The following is a 19,455-nucleotide window of genomic DNA, read 5'->3' as shown; positions in this document are numbered from 1 at the left end:
ACTCTAAAAGTCATACCCCAAAAGGGAGCTTTTACCTCTAGTAATCATAAATTAATGGGGTGGGGGAAGTCTGCAGAAAACTTTATGGTGTTATTACAAAATGAATTGAAAGGCAGATGGAACAATCCAGCCCAACACAAGTTCTTTTAGTCCCATTGATTTCAATAACCATATGTTCGCCTCTGTCCCATTAAAATCAATGAGCTCAGACATGGGTGGATGATGCCCTCTGGTTTGGTTTCTCAACAGGAAACCAACAGGTTTCTCAACAGGAACTACTGCTGTATTGTTATTACTTTTTAAAAAGAGTAATATACAGATGGTAGATTGGGATAGGTTATGGAAATCAGATCTGAAATTTACGGCGTGTTCTAAAAGGTAAAGGTAAAGGGACCCCTGACCTTTAGGTCCAGTCACGAACGACTCTGGGGTTGTGGTGCTCATCTCGCTTTACAGGCCAAGGGAGCCGGCGTACAGCTTCCAGGTCATGTGGCCAGCATGACTAAGCTGCTTCTGGCAAACCAGAGCAGCACACGGAAATGCTGTTTACCTTCCTGCCGGAGTGGTACCTATTTATCTACTTGCACTTTGATGTGATTTTGAACTGCTAGGTTGGCAGGAGCAGGGACTGAACAACAGGAGCTCACCCCGTCTCGAGGATTTGAACTGCCAACCTTCTGATTGGCAAGCCCTCGGCTCTGTGGTTTAACCCACAGCGCCACCCACATCTACACTGAAAGAAAATTATATGAAAATGATGTACCAGTGGAATTCGACTCCTAGAAACTTAGCAAAAATGTATAGGACAAGTCCAAATTTCTGCTGGAAATGTAAAAAAGAAGGTACCTATTACCATACATGGTGGACTTGTAAGGTAACAAAAGCTTTCTGGGAGATGATACATAACAAAATGAAGAAAATGTTTAAAATAACCTTTTTGTTAAAACAAAACAAAACCCAGAAGCCTTTTTATTAGGAATTACAGGTACCAACATTCCAAATGAGCAGAAAAGACTTTTTATGTATAGAACAACAGCCACGTGGATGTTATTGACCCAGAGTTGGAAAGATGACAAAGTCCCTACCAGAGAAGAATGGCAAACCAAGTTGATGGACTATGCCGAGGTGGCAAAGCTGACTTGAAAACTCAGAATCCAAGAGGATAAAAACTTTATAAAAGAATGGGAAAAAATTATAAGTTTTCTAGGAGACCAATGCAAGCAGATGAAAACAAGAGCAGGATTTTGACACACTTGTAGTGTAAAAAACATTATGGATAATATGGTTCGATATAAAAACTGGAGTACATGCTAATACGCAGTTGTAGATGTTTAAAATAAGATTCCATGGACGGGATGTGGGGAAGTCGCGAGATTCAGAAAATCTCCATATACAGTATGACTTTATTGATGTTCATTTATTTGTCCTTTTTATTTGTATACTAATAAAATGTGGGGGGGGGGGGGGGAGAAGGCTTGATTCCAGCCACAGAAGTACCTGTCTTTATAGACTTCATTCATTCATTAAATTCTAAACATGCCATTTTTAAAGCATATTTAAAGATGCACACGTGAATGCTTCCAGCATTCTCCAGGATACAACTGCTCCTCAAATCATGTTTCCAAACTGCCATTTGTGCCCTTTTTCATTTTATTTAATTTCTGGGCATTACTCAGATCACTGCACATATACAATTTGTCACAGTTTTTGATATGTGTCTATCTATCTCTCCCTATGCCTTTTTAAAGATTACCAGCAGGCTCTAGCACATGTGTGAAATAATTAAATCACTATAGATCACCTGAAGCTCAGAACTGAGTACAAATTTCTGAGTGCAGAATTTCAGGGCTAATTAACTGCCAACCTCCAGCCCTCTCTAAAGTTCAGCTCAGCTCATAATTAGTCCCCACATCCTTTCGCTCTGTCATTTACCTAGTGGATATGAGAAGAGCTTCCGTAATTTGACCTGGCAGCACCACTGCCTCAGCCACAACCATTTAGTTATTAGCTCCAGAGCGTCTGGATCTTTAGTAAAGGAACAGGATCCCCCCAAAAAACAACATTTCTAGGGATGTTGATACCCAATAAGATACTAGGCAATGATTGCTGATGATTGGTAAGGGATCTTGGGTAGTCACTACGACTTCAGAAATCCTCTGAAATGACCACTTCCAGTTACTCTGGTGTCTGGAATGCTATTCTGACCAAGTTCAAGGCTGCTTCTTGCTGCCACCAGTTAAGTTTGGGGGGAAAGAGAAAGAGCAGATTAGGCAAAAATTTCAGGGACTTCCAGGCCTAATCATCTTCTCCATTGGGGGGCAACTCCCATAGTCCCTGACCATTGGCCATGCTGGCTGTGGTTCATGGGAGTGAGAGTCTAACGCCAAGTTGGCTATTCCTGGCATCACTAGATTTTGCTTTTGTTTGCCTTGGGATGGAGAATATTCAAACATGATCTCCATTGCAATATGAACTAGTATAATCCAAGACGGCCTGATCTACTTTTCTTAAGCACTACGTACACAAACACACAAAAGGGAACTTTAATTTATCTTGCTTTCAGATGTAGGACTTTCATTGTTCCCACGATAGCAACACATTGATATGTGATCTGTAATTTAGTAGGACTGTTTATAAGGCAATAAAATGATACAACCCTAAAAACAGCACTGTGGTTAATAGCTAAAGAAGAAGAGGAAGTTTTGGTTTAATTTAGTGGACTTTATTACGCCAGAGCGAGCACAGCATGCATCTTTATTAACATAATTATAGCTGCTATTTATGTACCCTATAGGATTTTAAAACAATTCTACAGGCAGTGACATCCCCACTTAATAGGTTGCAGGTGAGGTGTTCAACAACACTTGTTGGGTCTCTATCTTAGAGCTGCAAGTGGTTGAAAGCTTCAAATACAGAAATTATTCTTATTTGGATGAATAAGTTGTAGAATTCCCTCCCTACAGGGGTGTATCTGACACCTTCACTAGACAGCTTTTAATGAATGCTGAAGACATTCTTCTTTACCCTGGCCTTTGAAACCCAAGACCTGTTTTTGGGGGGCCCACTCTATTGCCGCGATTGTAATTTGTTTTAATTGCCTGAATTTTTATTTGTTGTAACCCACCCAGGGACCTGCTTGTGAATGGCTGGTTATAAATTATAATATTAATAAACTAAGGAGTTTGGTGGTGATTGTAATTATGCTTCTAGAGGAGCTGAACTTTCCTTGCACTAATGGGCAAGTAATGTGCATTGGGGGCTGCCATTGGTTCCCTCCCCCTCTGATTCCTAACAGAGGGCTGGAGAGGCAGAATGGCCTAGGGAATGAGGGGATGTAGAAAAATGAAGCTACGAAAGGAGAGGGTTGGAGCCCAAGAAGGTAGTGAGAAACGTGGCAGCCAAGGAATGGAACATTGTGAGAAGAACTGGTCCATAGATTGCAAGTCAAAGGGGAAAGTCTGGAAGAAGTGCTTGTATGAACTTCCTCATAAGTTCAACAAAAACATGCACACTGAGCATGACCCCCATGCAAATGCACCATTGACCACACCACTCAGCATGTTTAGCTTTTATGAGAAAAGGGACCCTATGCAGGTACAGCTATGTGCAGATGGCACTCCTCCACCCAACCAGAACCTGATTAGACACAGCTCCTCAGCAGCTTGAACCTGTATGTCACTATGGGGTCCCTTCTCATTAATGCAAAACATGTGCAGATATATGGTCTGCAAGTGTATGTGACCAGCAGGTGCATTCTGCTAGCCCTCATAATATCAGAGGTGGGTTTAGGGCAGTGCAAGCAGTTCGCCCACACTGGACAGAGTTGAGAGGGCATCACAGGGGGCACCACAACATAGAACAGAAGGAAAGAGTTGGGAGCCACTGTATTTTGGTGTCACACAGGGTGCCACTGAAATATATTCTTGAGAGATAAAGGATAGCAAGGAGAGGAATGGGGCAGAGAAGAGAAGATAGCAAGTTCTGAAGCTACAAAGATAAGGTGGGCTGAAGTTCATATCTTGATTTGAAATATCCAGCTAAATCTTTTGATTGCATGTGTCTAAGTTGTGGAGCAGGCATTGCCAACCTGGTGCCCTCCAGATGTTTTGGAGTGCATCTCTGTCACCAGGGCTGTCTGGGGCCAATAGGAGTTGACAGACAAAACATCTAGAGGGCACAAGTTTGGTGAAGGCTGTTCCAGACACTGAGCTTTTTTTGTTTTGTTTTGTTTTGTTTTTGTTTTTTGCCTCAGACCTAATCAAGTCTGGAATAGGACCAGATTAAGCAAAGTCTTCTCCTTCACAAATCATCCACCTCAAAATTCCCCTGCTCTCAGAAAGTGTTATAAAGCAATATGAAGTCAAAGCATTATTTTGGCATGCACATATCTGTTTTCACTGCCGTCTGATGCTTTCTGCCACAAATGTTTAGGCCCAATGAGGAGAAAAGAAAAACCATATCTGTGGGATTTTCAAGGCAAACTCAATTAAAGAAGAGGAAACCTGAGAGTGGTTCCTTAAAGGCATGATATCATTTTAGTCTCATTCGAGAATTCCTTTAGGCAGAAATCAACAGACAAAGGAGATCAGGTTTGCACCCAATAGTCCCACCTCTCACTTCCAAGCACCCACGTGTTCCAGTGCAGAGAATCTATGCAATTATACCTATGTGGGGGGCAGGGCGGGGGGGGGGGAGGTGGAGAGTATGCAGTACACTTCTCCATCTTCCCAAGGTAGAAATCATTTGTGAAGGTGTTGCAAGAGAAAACAGTGCACTTTCATTTAGGATCCCCATGCCAGGGCTTTCCCCCCCAGCTGGAACTCAATGGAGCTCAGTTCCAGCACCTCTCAGGTGCACACTATTGTCATTATAAGAGAACACTGGAGGTGTTCAGGGTGAGTTCCAACACCTCTTTTTCGAGAAAAATAGCACTGCCCCAGACTATTACCTTTATCTGAAAACGTTAGTTGTCAAGGGTTAAAAGAATAAGGGCAGGGTGCGTTTTGCAGGTCCCTGTGTGGCAGTGGAAAAGAGGGTGCTTTTTCGTATGAAATATAGAATGTCGTCCCCAGGAATACCAAAGTTTCTCCTCTTTATTCTAAACTAATACGTGGTTCGTGATACTTCTTCCAGATGTGTAGAATTTTCCTGTAAGGTTCTTTTCGATATTTAAGTCAAATCTTGAATACTTATTCTTCCCTAACCTTTGATCGTGAATTAGTTAATTATGCTCCTGCACACCTAGTTTCTTTGAAGAAATGACTGCTTACCTCAGAAAATGCATAATCCATTTTGAAACATATGCCTTCCAGATACTACTTCTTTTGCTTTGATATGCAACATCGTGTCTAAACCAGTTTTCACTCAAACTTTCTGCTATGCTGCACTTCTATGGACAGGGATAAAACTAAAAGCAAATACAGCTTCTACCTGCCTTAGTATTCTTCTTCTTTTTCGAATTTTGAATACAATTCCAGATCTCATCATGCTCCCACTGGTGTAACTGGAAACAAAATAATCTCCCAGTACTCTTGTACTGTAACCTCCTTCCCAATTCCTTGCTTCTCCTTCCCACTAAATGTTTACCTGGGAATGCAAAACACTGCTACTGTAAGCTGTGATTAGATTACAGAATGTTGAAACAGGACTCTGGATTCCAAAATCAAGGGATAAAGATCTGAAAGCCCCAAGAAACAAAAATAGTCTGGGGCTTTGGTGCCCAAAATGCTGCTGCAGAGGCCCAGAGACTTAAGAAGCACTCAGAAATACAGTGGTACCTCGGGTTACATATGCTTCAGGTTACATACGCTTCAGGTTACAGACTCCGCTAACCCAGAAATAGTACCTCAGGTTAAGAACTTTTCTTAAGGATGAGAACTGAAATCGTGTGGCGGCCGCGTGGTGGCAGCGGGAGGCCCCATTAGCTAAAGTGGTACCTCAGGTTAAGAACAGTTTCAGGTTAAGAACGGACCTCCAGAACAAATTAAGTTCTTCACCCAAGGTACCACTGTACAGTGTCCAAACACCTGGCTTGTTGTAGTTCACTCAGCATGTAGTGAACTACAACATAGTAGTTTGAAAGCATACCAGTTCAAGTATATAGATAGGTACTGCTGCGGTGGGAAGGTAAACAGCGTTTCCATGTGCTTTGCCTTCCGTGACAGTGTTCCGTTGCCCCAGAAGTGGTTTAGTCATGCTGGCCACATGACCCAGCAACCTGTTTGTGGACAAACGCTGGCTTCCTTGGCCTGAAAGTGAGATAAGCACCGCAACCCCATAGTCACCTTTGACTGGACTTAACCATCCAGGGATCCTTTACCTTTACCTTTTTTTCTTTTTTTCTTTTTTTAGTATTCTGTATAATGTTCGGTCATCATGTCAAACCCTCTGCAGTTTTGAACTACTATGGTCATGTTGGCTGGAGCTAATGGAAGCAGTAGTCCAAAATACCGGCTGGGGAGGGTTAGAGGGTTATAGTCAAAAACTTCTGGAGAGCACCAGATCAGGGAAGGCTGCACTATGTCATGTAAAGTGGGCAGAGTTTGCAACACTAAGCTCCATTTGGTCCACAGTGGAGGCAGTGAGAGATTTTACTTTCTTGGGCTCCATGTTCACTGCAGATGGTGACAGCAGCCACGAAATTAAAAGATGCCTGCTTCTTGGGAGAAAAGCAATGACAAACCTAGGCAGCATCTTAAAAAGCAGAGACATCACCTTGCCAACAAAGGTCCATATAGTAAAAGCTATGGTTTTCCCAGTAGTGATGTATGGAAGTGAAAGCTGGACCATAAAGAAGGCTGATTGCCGAAGAATTGATGCTTTTGAATTATGGTGCTGGAGGAGACTCGAGAGTCCCATGGGCTGCAAGAAGATCAAACCTATCCATTCTGAAGGAAATCAGCCCTGAGTGCTCACTGGAAGGGCAGATCATGAAGCTGAGGCTCCAACCCTTTGGCCACCTCATGAGAAGAGAAGACTCCCTGGAAAAGACCCTGATGTTGGGAAAGATGGAGGGCACAAGAAGAAGGGGACAACAGAGATGGTTGTATAGTGTTTTCGAAGCTACCAGCATGAGTTTGACCAAACTGCGGGAGGCCATGGAAGACAGGAGTGCCTGGCGTGCTCTGGTCCATGGGGTCACGAAGAGTCGGACATGACTAAACGGCTAAACAACAACAAGAAGAAGAGTAGCCAAAGTAGCTGACTCCATTGAGTGCCTCAGTGTATTAGCTGCTCATTAAATACTTTAAAAGCCTGGAAAATGGTTACATAGTTACACACATACATATTATACACAATGCTTGGAAATCAGTCATCACTTTGTAAAATCTAGGGCAGTTATATTACCTTTTACAATGAATCTGTCCTTTAAGAGTCCCTAAATAGCTCATAAATGCATGTGCATCTCAAAGGATAACATTACTAATGTATGACCGCACCTCATCTCTCAATACGGTGCTATATTGCCATATACTTATTAAAATGCAATTGGCAACACACTCATTGAGCATTAGTGAACATGGCTGAGGCACACCAATATTATCTTCTTCCTCAAAGACATCTGATAAGAGTTAGGTTTTGTTTCTAGGTTGCCCTAACAGAAATATATCCCTCTACCTCATTGCCTTCCGTTAAGAGTTTGGGTGTAATCCTTGACGCCTCCCTTTCCATGGAGGCGCAAGTTACAGCAACAGCCAAGGCGACATTTTTCCACCTTTGCCGCATCAAGCAGTTGGTCCCTTACCTTTCCCGCCCCGACCTGGCCACAGTGATCCATGCGACGGTCATCTCCAGGCTTGATTACTGTAATTCGCTCTACGCGGGGCTGCCCTTGAAGCTGTCCCAGAAACTCCAGCGGGTGCAGAATGCTACAGCGAGGCTCCTCACGGGGTCTCTGCCATGGGAGCATATTCACCCAGTGCTTTTCAAGCTGCACTGGCTCCCGGTGGAGTACAGGGTCAGATTTAAGGTGCTGCTTTTGACCTTTAAAGCCCTTCACGGACTAGGACCCTTGTACCTACGGGACCGCCTCTCCCGGTATACCCCACGGAGAGCCTCAAGGTCCGTAAATAGCAACACCCTAGTGGTCCCGGGCCCTAAGGAAGTTAGATTGGCTTCAACCAGAGCCAGGGCCTTTTCAACTCTGGCTCCGGTCTGGTGGAAAGCTCTGCCTCATGAGACCAGGGCCCTGCAGGATCTGATTTCTTTCCGCAGGGCCTGTAAGACAGAGTTGTTCCGCCTGGCCTTTGGCTTGGAGCCAATTTGATTCCCTCCCTCTCTTTCTTTTTTCTTTTCCTTCTCCTCCTGCGATGAGGCTACATATTTTAATGTTTCAATATTTTAATACTGTATTTTAATTTTGTTTTTAAGTTGTAATCATTCAACTTGTTTTTTATTATTGCTTGTAAGCCTCTCTGAGCCCGGACTTGGCTGGGGAAGGCGGGGTATAAATAAAAATTATTATTATTATTATTATTATTATTATTACTCCCAACCTTTGTTTCTTTCATTTAGAGTGTCCTTTTGACTGTGCGGTATACAACTGCTGAAAATCTAGACTATATAAGACTAGGGTAGGAGTTATCACAAGGAATGAGGGTTGGCCCTGACATACTAGTCTAAGGTACTTCTACATTGTCACTATCTTGGGGTGAGATTCACTCACATGCCAACAAATTCAGGATACACAAAGTTGATTTGACGCTCTTGCACAACAAACCTGTTCCTTACCCCCCAACGCACACACACACACAAAATTGCAACAAGGAAATTGGCAGGAAAATGCACTGGAAAGTGTCAAATGACACTTGACTGATGAAATGTCATATAGCAAAGAAATCAGATTGTATGCTCAATAAACAGTCAATGTAGCTAACATCCCAAAAAACTTTGTGCAAAAAAATCAGGTTGAATGCTCAATAAACATGTTATCTGGGAACAACCTGAGTACCCCAGAAGAGTAAGCGAAGTGGGTATTAACAGCCACTTTCATTAAATTAGGAATTCAATTTACAGATCCAAAAATTCATGCAAATCTTTGCAATTTTTTATATATTGTGGAGAGATTCAGAAAGTACATGTGGAGTTCTTCTGAAAGCCATCACAAGTTGCTCCACAACATGATGAATTTTTATATATAGAAAAAAAATCCTCATGAAAATTCATAATTTAGTTCATATTTTAAACATAGAATCACAGATTGTTGCAAAATGTGGAGAACTGAATTTAAGATTGGAAAACCGAGATACTAAGAGAACCCAAATTGAAAGATTTGCCCATTCCTACTGAATAGGAGTGATGATTTGTGACCCTGTGACTCCCTCTACACACACTTAGAGAACTTCTAAGAATCCCACCATATTTTCCACTGAATTTAGGTAAGAATGAAAAATGAGAAACAATGAATAGTCTTGCTGAAATTAGAGCAAGTTTTATTCTCTCCAGCTGAAGTTCAGATCTATCTGTATTTCAAATTAAATTAGCAAGACAACATTAAAATATGATAGCAAACTCTTCACTAAATCATTTTTCATATATTACAGTGTTAAATATGTGAGATAAAATTAAATTATTAAAATTTTAAATTACAAAGTGTCTTGTCTGTTTCCCTACAGAAATGTCCCTCTATTCTTTTCAGTGTTGATGATGGCTGCTGACTTTGGAACACTGATAAAACTATCATTTCTTTTGTTCATTAAAAGCAAATTATTACCGAGTTGAATCATTGCTGGCTTTTATTTATGAGATGGTGCCAAGCTATACATAATGATTTCTGGAGGGTTACAAAACTGTCATTATGTTGGTTGATCACTTGAATGAAAAAGGACCCAGAGTTCTGAAGAATGAATTATTGCAGGTTTCCATTGTTAAATATTTTATTATTAAATTTATCATTATTATTTCTGAAAATAATTTAATTAAGGGATGAGTCAAACATGCAAAAACTTTTGGTTTAACCCTGCACTACTTCAGAATTCATGTGGAGAATAACTTGTTTGAAAGTACCCAGCTGGAAAAATGTGTCCATAGACATGGAGGAAGGGGTTAATATGCTTTATGAATGTAAATCATACCATGGTCTGAGATAAGCCAACAAGTGCAAGGTCAGCCAAGTCAGTTGCTATGGCAATGGCTCATTACCATCTATATAACTGATTAAGGAATGTCAGCTCATTTATCAGTGAGTCTTGTGAAGTGAGTCAAAGTCTTTGTTATGTGTTGAATTTCTGGAGAAACAGGTATACTTTGTATTCGTATATTTGCTCTATTTGCAAATCCTCCAAGCTGTATGTATACAATATATGAATATCCAGAACTGTTTTGCTGAGGCTTTACCTTCTACAGCAGTAAACTATTTTGGACTGTAAACTGCTTAAGCTGCCTCTGTGTGGTGACTGGAACTGGGGGTAACTTCTGCTAGGTGGGTATCTCAGATTTCCAACACTCCAGATGTTGTTGAACTACACTCCCACCAGCCTCACACAACATGGATAATGGTCATGGATAACTGGAATTGGAGGACCACAGGTTCCCCATCTCTGCTGTATGTGGAAAGTGTTAATTCCAGAGAGTACCAAGACTAGGGCCTGAAATATCAACTGCTGGAGCAGCTGAGTTAGCTTGAACTGGAGACAAGAGATGCAACAGGCATAAAACTTGATATTTACTGTATATCAGGCCTGGCCGGTTGAGAGGTTTCACATTGCCTGACAATTGCATGGCTTGTGATGCATAACCTGCTTTGTTCTGTAACAAAAAGGGGACCACATGCTTTGACAATGGGGTTCCTGACTGAAGGGAGCAGAAAAAAATAGAGCAAGCACAGATCTTCAGAGAGGAATAAAATAAAGAGTCAAACCTGAAAAAGTGCTGGAAAATTATATATTTATTTGCAGATGTGCTTCAGTTTCTTGTCACTCTTAACACATTTAAAGTATAACATACTTTTCAATAGAGGAAGCAGACACTCCTAAATGAGCATGTCAGAAGACAAGAGGCAACTGTGGTGAAAAATACCTCATTAAGACACCAGAAGTCATTGGAGTGCTTCAGAAACAAATGAAAGCACTGAAATAGGAAATCGCACACCAGAAAGCTCCAGAAAGTATTAGCAAATTTGTTCTCTGGGCATTAGATTAAAAAGAGCCAAAATTCTCAGAGGGTTTTAACAGTCCACTCTGGGAACTCTGGGAATTGTAGCTCTGTAGTGGGATGTGGGTGGCGCTGTGGTGTAAACCACTGAGCCTAGGGCTTGCCTATCAGAAGGTTGGCGGTTCAAATCCCTGCAATGGGGTGAGCTCCTGTTGTTTGGACCCAGCTCCTACCAACCTAGCAGTTCAAAAGCATGTCAAAGTGCAAGTAGATAAGTAGGTACTGCTCCGGCAGGAAGCTAAACGGTGTTTCCATGCGCTGCTCTGGTTTTGCCAGAAGCGGCTTAGTCATGCTGGCTACATGACCTGGAAAAACTGTCTGTGGACAAATGTTGGCTCCCTCGGCCTTTCAAGAAAGATGAGCGCCGCAACCCCAGAGTCGTTCGTGACTGGACTTAACTGTCAGGGGTCCTTTACCTTTACCTTTTAGAGGAACATGAGAATATGGCATGAATCAGACTTGTACAGATACATCCATCTCTATTATGTAGCAAACATGGACAATTCTCTCAGCAGGAACTGACAGGTCCCTTTAAGGCTCTCCATGATTCAGGAAGAATGCAGAACTTGGAAGATGAAAATGCCCAAAGAGGAAGGTCATACCTTAGCTGTGTTCCAGGCTTCCCTGGAGCAAACTGGCAACATGGAGCTGTCTGTGGTCCTGATACTCTAAGTCATTCACTGCAACTGGGTTCTCCTCCTCAAGCCCCATAAGCTGCTTTCTGGGCTCAGGGTAGGAAGGTTCATCCATGTCTACTATACCCTTAGTCTCAACACAGCCAATTTTTGAAAAGATCATGCTCTTAGTTTTGTATTTAAGGAGAAAAAAAACCATTCTCGGGTTACTGGCAATGTGTGTTTTGAAGGGACAAGGCAAAAATTCATACACATGGATAGCTTTTATAGCTGATACTATGTGTGCATATTTTGGGAAGTGGTTTCTGTGTACTGAAACTATCATGTGAAACCACCATCAGATTTGGGCTTCCCAGTAGCCAGAATATTCTCAGCTTGTATGATGGTGTAGCAGTGGTGGAGAATGTGAGTTTTCATCTTCTCTTTTCCCAGAGCAGACAGTTTTCTTTTGTCTCTGTGAGTCATACCATAATTGTTGTTGTGACAGATTGCTGAGGAAATGTGAAAAGCCAGGCTCTCTGGGGAAAGAGAGGCGTACAAAGGGAATAGGCTTTATTTATTAAAAATATAAATAAAATGGAACAGTTGGTTCTAAAAACGACGCCAGGAAATTACTATCTGTTTTGTGGTAACTAGAATGAATTAAAATCAATATTACGCATAGGACAAGACTCCATGTAGAATAATGAGAATGCAAAGGATGTTTAAAAAATAGCGCTCAGTAGGCAATTTGACCTTCTGATACTTCCTGAAGTCAAAAGAATTAAAAGGTCAAACTTCCACAGCTCCATGCCCACTTATGTGTAAAAAATAGTTGCAGATTCAATTACAGGATTTGGAATGTTTTCTTATATTATTTACTTTCTATCCTTTTTTGTAAAGTAGTTTTAGACTTGATTTTTCACAATCTGCATGGGCCAAACATGAGATATATAAAGGAGACTTGGTGGAAATGGAGGAAGACTGAAAATGAACCTTGCTTCTGTACTTAGTGACCAACAAATGTTGGTTAAATGTGAAATCCCATCAAGGTGAAACCTTTATAGGACTTGTAAAGGGTATGTTGATCTTGTCAGTTCTCTGTGAAACATATAAAATAGTAGCATATTTCTGAGCATGCCCAAATTATGATAGAAAGACAGGATTAGCTGTCAGCTCTCAGTCTAATGAGTAATTCAGATTAATCAATGCATTTGATTTTACACTGATTTCCCCCTCATTGATTTCTGTGGTAACAACTTAAAATCCAACTACTTTCCATTTTAATAGGTGTTGTATTTCCCATTAGCCCATTAGCCACATTTCCTTAAACAATGATGACAGCTGCTGAGAGAAACGACCCTGACTTTGCTCCTGCTCCCATCCTGGTACATGGTAGCAATACTGATGCTGGGAGGCTAGGTCTGTGACCCTGTCTGCCACTTCTATCCTTGGATGAGTTCCCCTCAGTGTCCACCTTTATGAGAGGCCCACCTTCTCTTCAGTTCTGTCATCATCATCCTGCCCATTCCATTGAGCCAAATCCCAAAGGGAAAGGGAACTGGAGAGAATGCCACTTTATTCCTGATTATTTTTACTGCTTAAATGCTTGGAGGGGGTAGGTGAACAGGCAGTTAAAGCTAAAGCTAAAGGATCCCTGGACGGTTAAGTCCAGTCAAAGGTGACTATGGTGTTGCAGCACTCATCTCACTTCCAGGTCAAGGGAGCTGGCATTTGTCTGTAGACAGCTCTCTAGGTCATGCGGCCAGCATGACTAAACCGCTTCTGGCACAACGGAACACCATGATGGAAACCAGAGTGCACGGAAACACCGTTTATCTTCCAGCTGCAGTGGTACCTATATATCTACTTGCACTGGCATGTTTTCGAACTGTTAGGTTGGCAGGAGCTGGGACAAAGCAACGGGAGCTCAGCCCATCGCGGGGATTCAAACCATTGACCTTCTGATTGGCAAGCCCAAGAGGCTCAGAGGTTTAGACCACAGCACCACCTGTGTCCTGAGGAGGAAAGAGGAAGAATAAATGCAGGGCCACAAGAGTGTGGGACTTTTTCAAGTGATGCTGACACCTGATGCCAGCCCTACAAAACATATATACTACAAAATGATCACAATTATGACAGAGAAGGAGAATGGCAACATTGCAAGGACCCCAGGATAGGGGTTTTTCTTCTGACCCTTTGCACTTCTTGGCTAGATTCCTAATAGCAGGTCACTCAGTATTGGGGGCTGATGATAGGTATTGCTCTGGCTAAAAGTAGCATTCCCAAGGACACTTGTTCTTTTCCCATGGAGAAAATGGCAAGTACCGACTTATATGAGAGAAATGAATGCACTTTGAGATACATTCAATAATCAATCCTGGTCCTATCTGCATGGATCCATTGCTTCATATACACTACACCACACTGTATTCCATTTTCTTGGCCATGCAAATATGCAAATTGACCTTTGGAACTCACATCTATCTATTTGTGTTGAATTCTCATTTACAGAACTTTAGTTTATAATGGTAAGCACTCATTTCCATTGCCATAACACGAGCATTCATAAGACTGCAGCTAAAATTAAAGGGATAGTTTACATCTGCTGAACTTGACAGGTGTGATATTGGAGCTCATCCTCAATATCAATAACATTCATTTTTTCTAAACACAAAAAGTCAAAAATTGTACCAGTTGTTTTTCAGCTGTTAAAAGGCTGAGGATAGATACGAAATTCCCATTATATCTGGTCCAACACATTTCATAGTCCAGCCATCATTTTGGTGTACATCTTTGGCTTGCAAGCTGCAGCCAACGTGAAGTGGGAGTGAGAAAACAGACATGATAATTATAGGAATGTACAGTATATACAGTAGGTTGATCTAGACTTTATGGAAGGGGGCTCGATGTGGAGCTGCCATTTTTATGAAAAGTCCAATTTTCTTTGGAATGCATAGTTCTGCTCTTATAGTTGTTCTTGTTGCTTGGGGGAACCATTCTGAAATCAAAGCATGCTATTACATTTGAAAGGAAACTGAATTTGGAAAGGTACTAAGCAACAAAAAACAGCATAATAAAATCATACGCTTTGTCCTTGTTTCTGGTAGAACCCATCAGATTCATACTGCCTGACCACTCTGCTACTATATTCCCCCCCATGTGTGTAGCAAAGCTAGCTGATTTGAGAGGGTCCCCAATGGAAAGAAAGAAACAAGATATTCCATAGGCTTATGAAAATACAGTAAGCCCTTGTGTATAAACCAGGTTTCTAGAGTGCCTATGGTTTTGGGAGTTGCAATGATCTCCTGCTGCAACCTCCATGCTGAACATACCCTATAATGATTCATGACATCATGAAGGGGAACTGTGATTATACTGTAGTTTTCAGAATTTATGCATGTGCAAAGCTATTAATAAAAAGTGAAAAAAAAGGCAAGGGGGGAACACCATGTGCAAAGTGACAAAAGTGATTAACAGCTCACCAACCTCAGAGCTAATGTGCTTGTTAAATGCCAATAATATTCAGCCAATGAACAAATGAAATGAGCATGCATTAGATCATTAACTAACTTTTATGCTTTCAGCAATGTCTCAAATAATTCTGGGTGCATTAAAGTTTCCTAGTCATGCAAAAGCATTCTCAATTCAGGGAAGTTTATTAAAGTTTTTCCATCCAAATTTCTCTCTGGATTTGGGGGGTTCCAAACTACCTGATCAAGTTACTGGAGCAGCAGCAATATGTCCATCATTCCATTTTCATTATTTTCATTACTGCTTATTTTTACTTCTGGGCCTTAGTATGACAGATGTCTTGTTCGGTTTGCTGCAGTTTTCTGTTTGCAGCTTTATTTCTTACAAAATTGTGATGCAAACAAGTCCACATACATATTGATTTAATCACAGCACAGAAAGGAATGTTGAAACCTCAGGACTGTACTGCAAGCAATGATTAATTACAATCTTAAAAACATGCTTATACTACTTTAAGAGACATTGCTTCCCCCAAGAATCCTGGGAACTGTAGTTTATTAATGACCTCCTAACAATCTTAGCACCTTTAACAAACTACAGTTCCCATGATTCTTTTGGGGGGGGCGGGTTGGAATCATGACTCTTAAATTGGTAGAAGAGTGTTTAAATAGTATGGTGCAAATATGACCTAATTAATACTGGATGCACACTTTTCTCTTAAATCAAGGGGCGGGGGTTGATTCAGTATGCATTTAAAACCAAATGTATCAAATTTGTACTTTTCAAAACAATATGCAAACCAAAACACAAATACCCTTTAAAAACTGCAAGTATCCACATTTTGCAAAACAGTTATCCAATCAAGCAATATTTACAATCACTAAATAAATGTATCTCTTAGGGGCAAGTGTGCATAAAAGATATTTGTGAATATGATGTACAAAAAACCCCCATTATATTATGGCAAATTGCTTGCAAAGATAGGTACACTAGTTGACACTGCATATGAAAATGTGTTCATTAGAATAAATCTGCACTAAAATGCTGGTGAATTTTGGTGAGGATTTTATTTTAAAGTAGCACATAGCTGCAAAATAGAAATAACTGAATGGGAAAATGAGAATGGAAAGAACTGAAATTGACAAATATATCAATCCCTTTCCCTTAGTTTTTCCCAGCTATCTGTTCTTAGTGCCCGAAGTGGTGTAAACTTACTTTGGGGAAGAGGAAGTTGGCAACATGCAGTGGAGAGCTCCAGGCACACACAGGCCTCTTTCCACCACTTAAGAAAAATGTATGTAACATCTTTTTTGGTGGGGATGGACAAATCTCCAGGGTGAAATGATATTATGAACATTTCATGCATGATAGTGGCTGCAACCTTCCCACTTAATGCCCAGGAATTATGATACATCCATGGCACTCTAATGGAAACAAAATGGCAGCCGGCACAAAATGGATGCTGAATCAGAAAGAAAGAAAGAAAGAAAGAAAGAAAGAAAGAAAGAAAGAGAGAGAGAGAGAGAGAGAGAGCCACTGCAGTTAAATGAACCTGGAAATTAATGTCACCACTCACCCACCCACACCATGATAAAATAAGCAAAATACCTCTCTGAATTCATCACCTGCAAATGATGTGGCAAATTGGGACTTTGCCACAGCCTTGGGCCTACTAGTGATGGGACAAACAGATGGAGCCTGTATATGTATAAGAGTTGCACTGAAACTTGCAAAATTTCTTACGGGAATTTCACATCTCCAGTGTAAGGATTCCTACCAGCTCTGCCTTTGATATGGGTAAGTCCCTACTGATCACAAATTAGCAAGACAATGAATAAAATGTAGACTTTCAATAACTTTAGGGGTTTTTTCCCACCTTCCCCATGACTGCACTGACACAACTTGCTAGGGTGCATTTCCGAAATGTGTGATGCCACATAATTTAGTATGAGTCCTTGTGCATTTTGAGTAGTTCCTGTGCATTAATGCTGGGAATTATACTTTTGAGTAATGAAGATACAGGTTCATAATATAATTAACAGCCCATTTCACAACATTTTGTGGAAAAATATATAATATATTATCTAACATGGGGGGGGGGGCAGATACAGAAAGCAAGAGCAAAACATCCCCTTAGTTCCCTTAGTTTCACCATCAACAACAAAAAAACACGTGGGATAAGTGGCATTTGAGACACTGCTCCACCAACATCAGTCTGAGGTCAGCCAGCCCCAATGCAATTGCCTTCTTACTTATAATCAGTCCATGGGGCAGCAATTCCCATCAGCTTCCTCCTCCTTAATTCTCATTGTTGCTGCCCTTGTAGAACTCAGCAGGGAGAAGGATGGGGGCAAAAGTAGAATTACTTTGCTCTGCCTGGCATTGGCTCAAGCATCACCTGCCATTGGTCTCCCTGCATTCTGCCTCACCAATCCCAACAGGCACTAGCCATCACTGCCTGGGATGGACACTTCTCAAAGGCCTAGAATAGGATCTCACAGAATTGTAAAAATCGAAAAGGATCCCCGAGGGACATCTAGTCCAAACCCCTACAATGCAAGAAATCCACCCACAGTTGTCCCTGGGTGGGCTCAAATCACCAACTTTCTCATTAACAGCCAAATGCACTGACCCATTGTGCCACAGATACACTTCAAGATGGCTGTTTATCATGGGATCAGTGCTCCTCAGGCACACTAGCTTTTCACAGCATTCACACAACATCACTGTCATAAAAATACCAGACTTTACCCCCCCACCCCCATTTAATCCAGACTTATCCTTTCAGATGAAAATCCAGTACAGTGGTACCTCGGGTTACATATGCTTCAGGTTACATACGCTTCAGGTTACACACTCCGCTAACCCAGAAATAGTACCTCGGGTTAAGAACTTTGCTTCAGGATGAGAACAGAAATCGTGCTCCGGCGGCGTGGTGGCAGCAGGAGGCCCCATTAGCTAAAGTGGTGCTTCAGGTTAAGAACAGTTTCAGGTTAAGAACGGACCTCCGGAACAAATTAAATACTTAACCCGAGGTACCACTGTAAGTGAAAAACCAAGCATTTTCCAACTACCTATCTGCAATAACAACAGTATTAAGCCCCCATCTGGGAGGGACTCCTAGACATTCTATTAGCATACAGGTGAATTCACTCCTCATATTTAAACCCCACTAGCAAAAGGAGGGTTCTTGTACAATGAAGGCTAATCTTCCTTATTGCAGTAGATAGTGTTGTGTGTGTTTATTCTCAGAGCTGTTAGCCACCCCCCAAGAGGAAATCATATTGAATCAGAGATGAAAGAAAATAAAATGGTGCAACAAATTAGCCAGTGAACATTCTTTTGCAGAGCCAGACAAAGCAAATGAATACAAATGTTGTTTTGATAATCTGGTTGCTGTTGTTTTAATGGATCGGTGAGTCACCTTGAATGGAGGGGAGGCGGGATATTAAAAGGAAAAGTTAAGTCAATAGACTCAGATTCATCCATTAGATTTGAGAACATAAAATAGAGCTATTACATTCCTGAAGTTTCATTAGGAGTATTAAGACCTTAAGGACACATATGGAGCTCTGATAGGCGAAGGTTCTAATTTAGATCCCCAGGATCTCTAGGTAGGGTTGGGAAAGATTCCTGTCTAGGGGCAGTGGGTCTGCTTCACTGCTTGAGGGGAAGCGGGAAGGGCAGGCTGGCCACTTCTGCCGCCACCACCAGTGCCATCAAATCTGCTATTGTCATTGCCACCTACAGCACCCACTCTGCTGCTCTCGCCTGCACCATGAGCCCCACTTGTACCACGTGCCCAGCTTGCCCCCACTACCTCTACCATTGGCACCAATTTCAAGTGAAATTGTGCCGATTTTGGGTGAGATCTCACTCAAAATGGAAGTGATCTCACCAGAAATGGTTGCCAATTCTGTCGCTAGCAGAGTCGGCAGGGCAGGGCAGGACCCTGTGGAGGTGCTGCTTTGAGGGCTTCCACTGCCTTAGGCAGTGGTCTCACCCTCCCTAATGGCTGGGCCTGTCTGAAACCTAGGAGAGCTACTGTCAGTCAGACAATACTGAGCAAGATGGGCCCACAGCTTCCTGGTTTCTTTTGCTACATCAGAACAAAGGCTGGTTCAGCCCAACGTCCTACTTCCTCGTGTCTTAAGCAGGGGAAGCCAATGTAGTACCAAAAACATTGAGAGGACACTGCAACTCTCATAATTCCAGT

General features: G+C 41.7%; 1 protein-coding gene across 4 annotated transcripts in view; it reads right to left on the bottom strand.

Annotated features, from left to right (window-relative positions):
• The window catches only part of CDH18 (cadherin 18), a 646,256-nt gene that overhangs the window by 488,669 nt on the left and 138,132 nt on the right, over nt 1–19,455 (bottom strand). The window lies entirely within an intron of this gene.

Source organism: Podarcis pityusensis (assembly GCF_964106645.2).
Source record: "Podarcis pityusensis genome assembly, chromosome: 7".
Taxonomy (NCBI): Eukaryota; Metazoa; Chordata; class Lepidosauria; order Squamata; family Lacertidae; genus Podarcis; species Podarcis pityusensis.
Note: the sequence above shows the minus strand (reverse complement) of the source record. Positions and strands in the feature narration are given on the sequence as shown.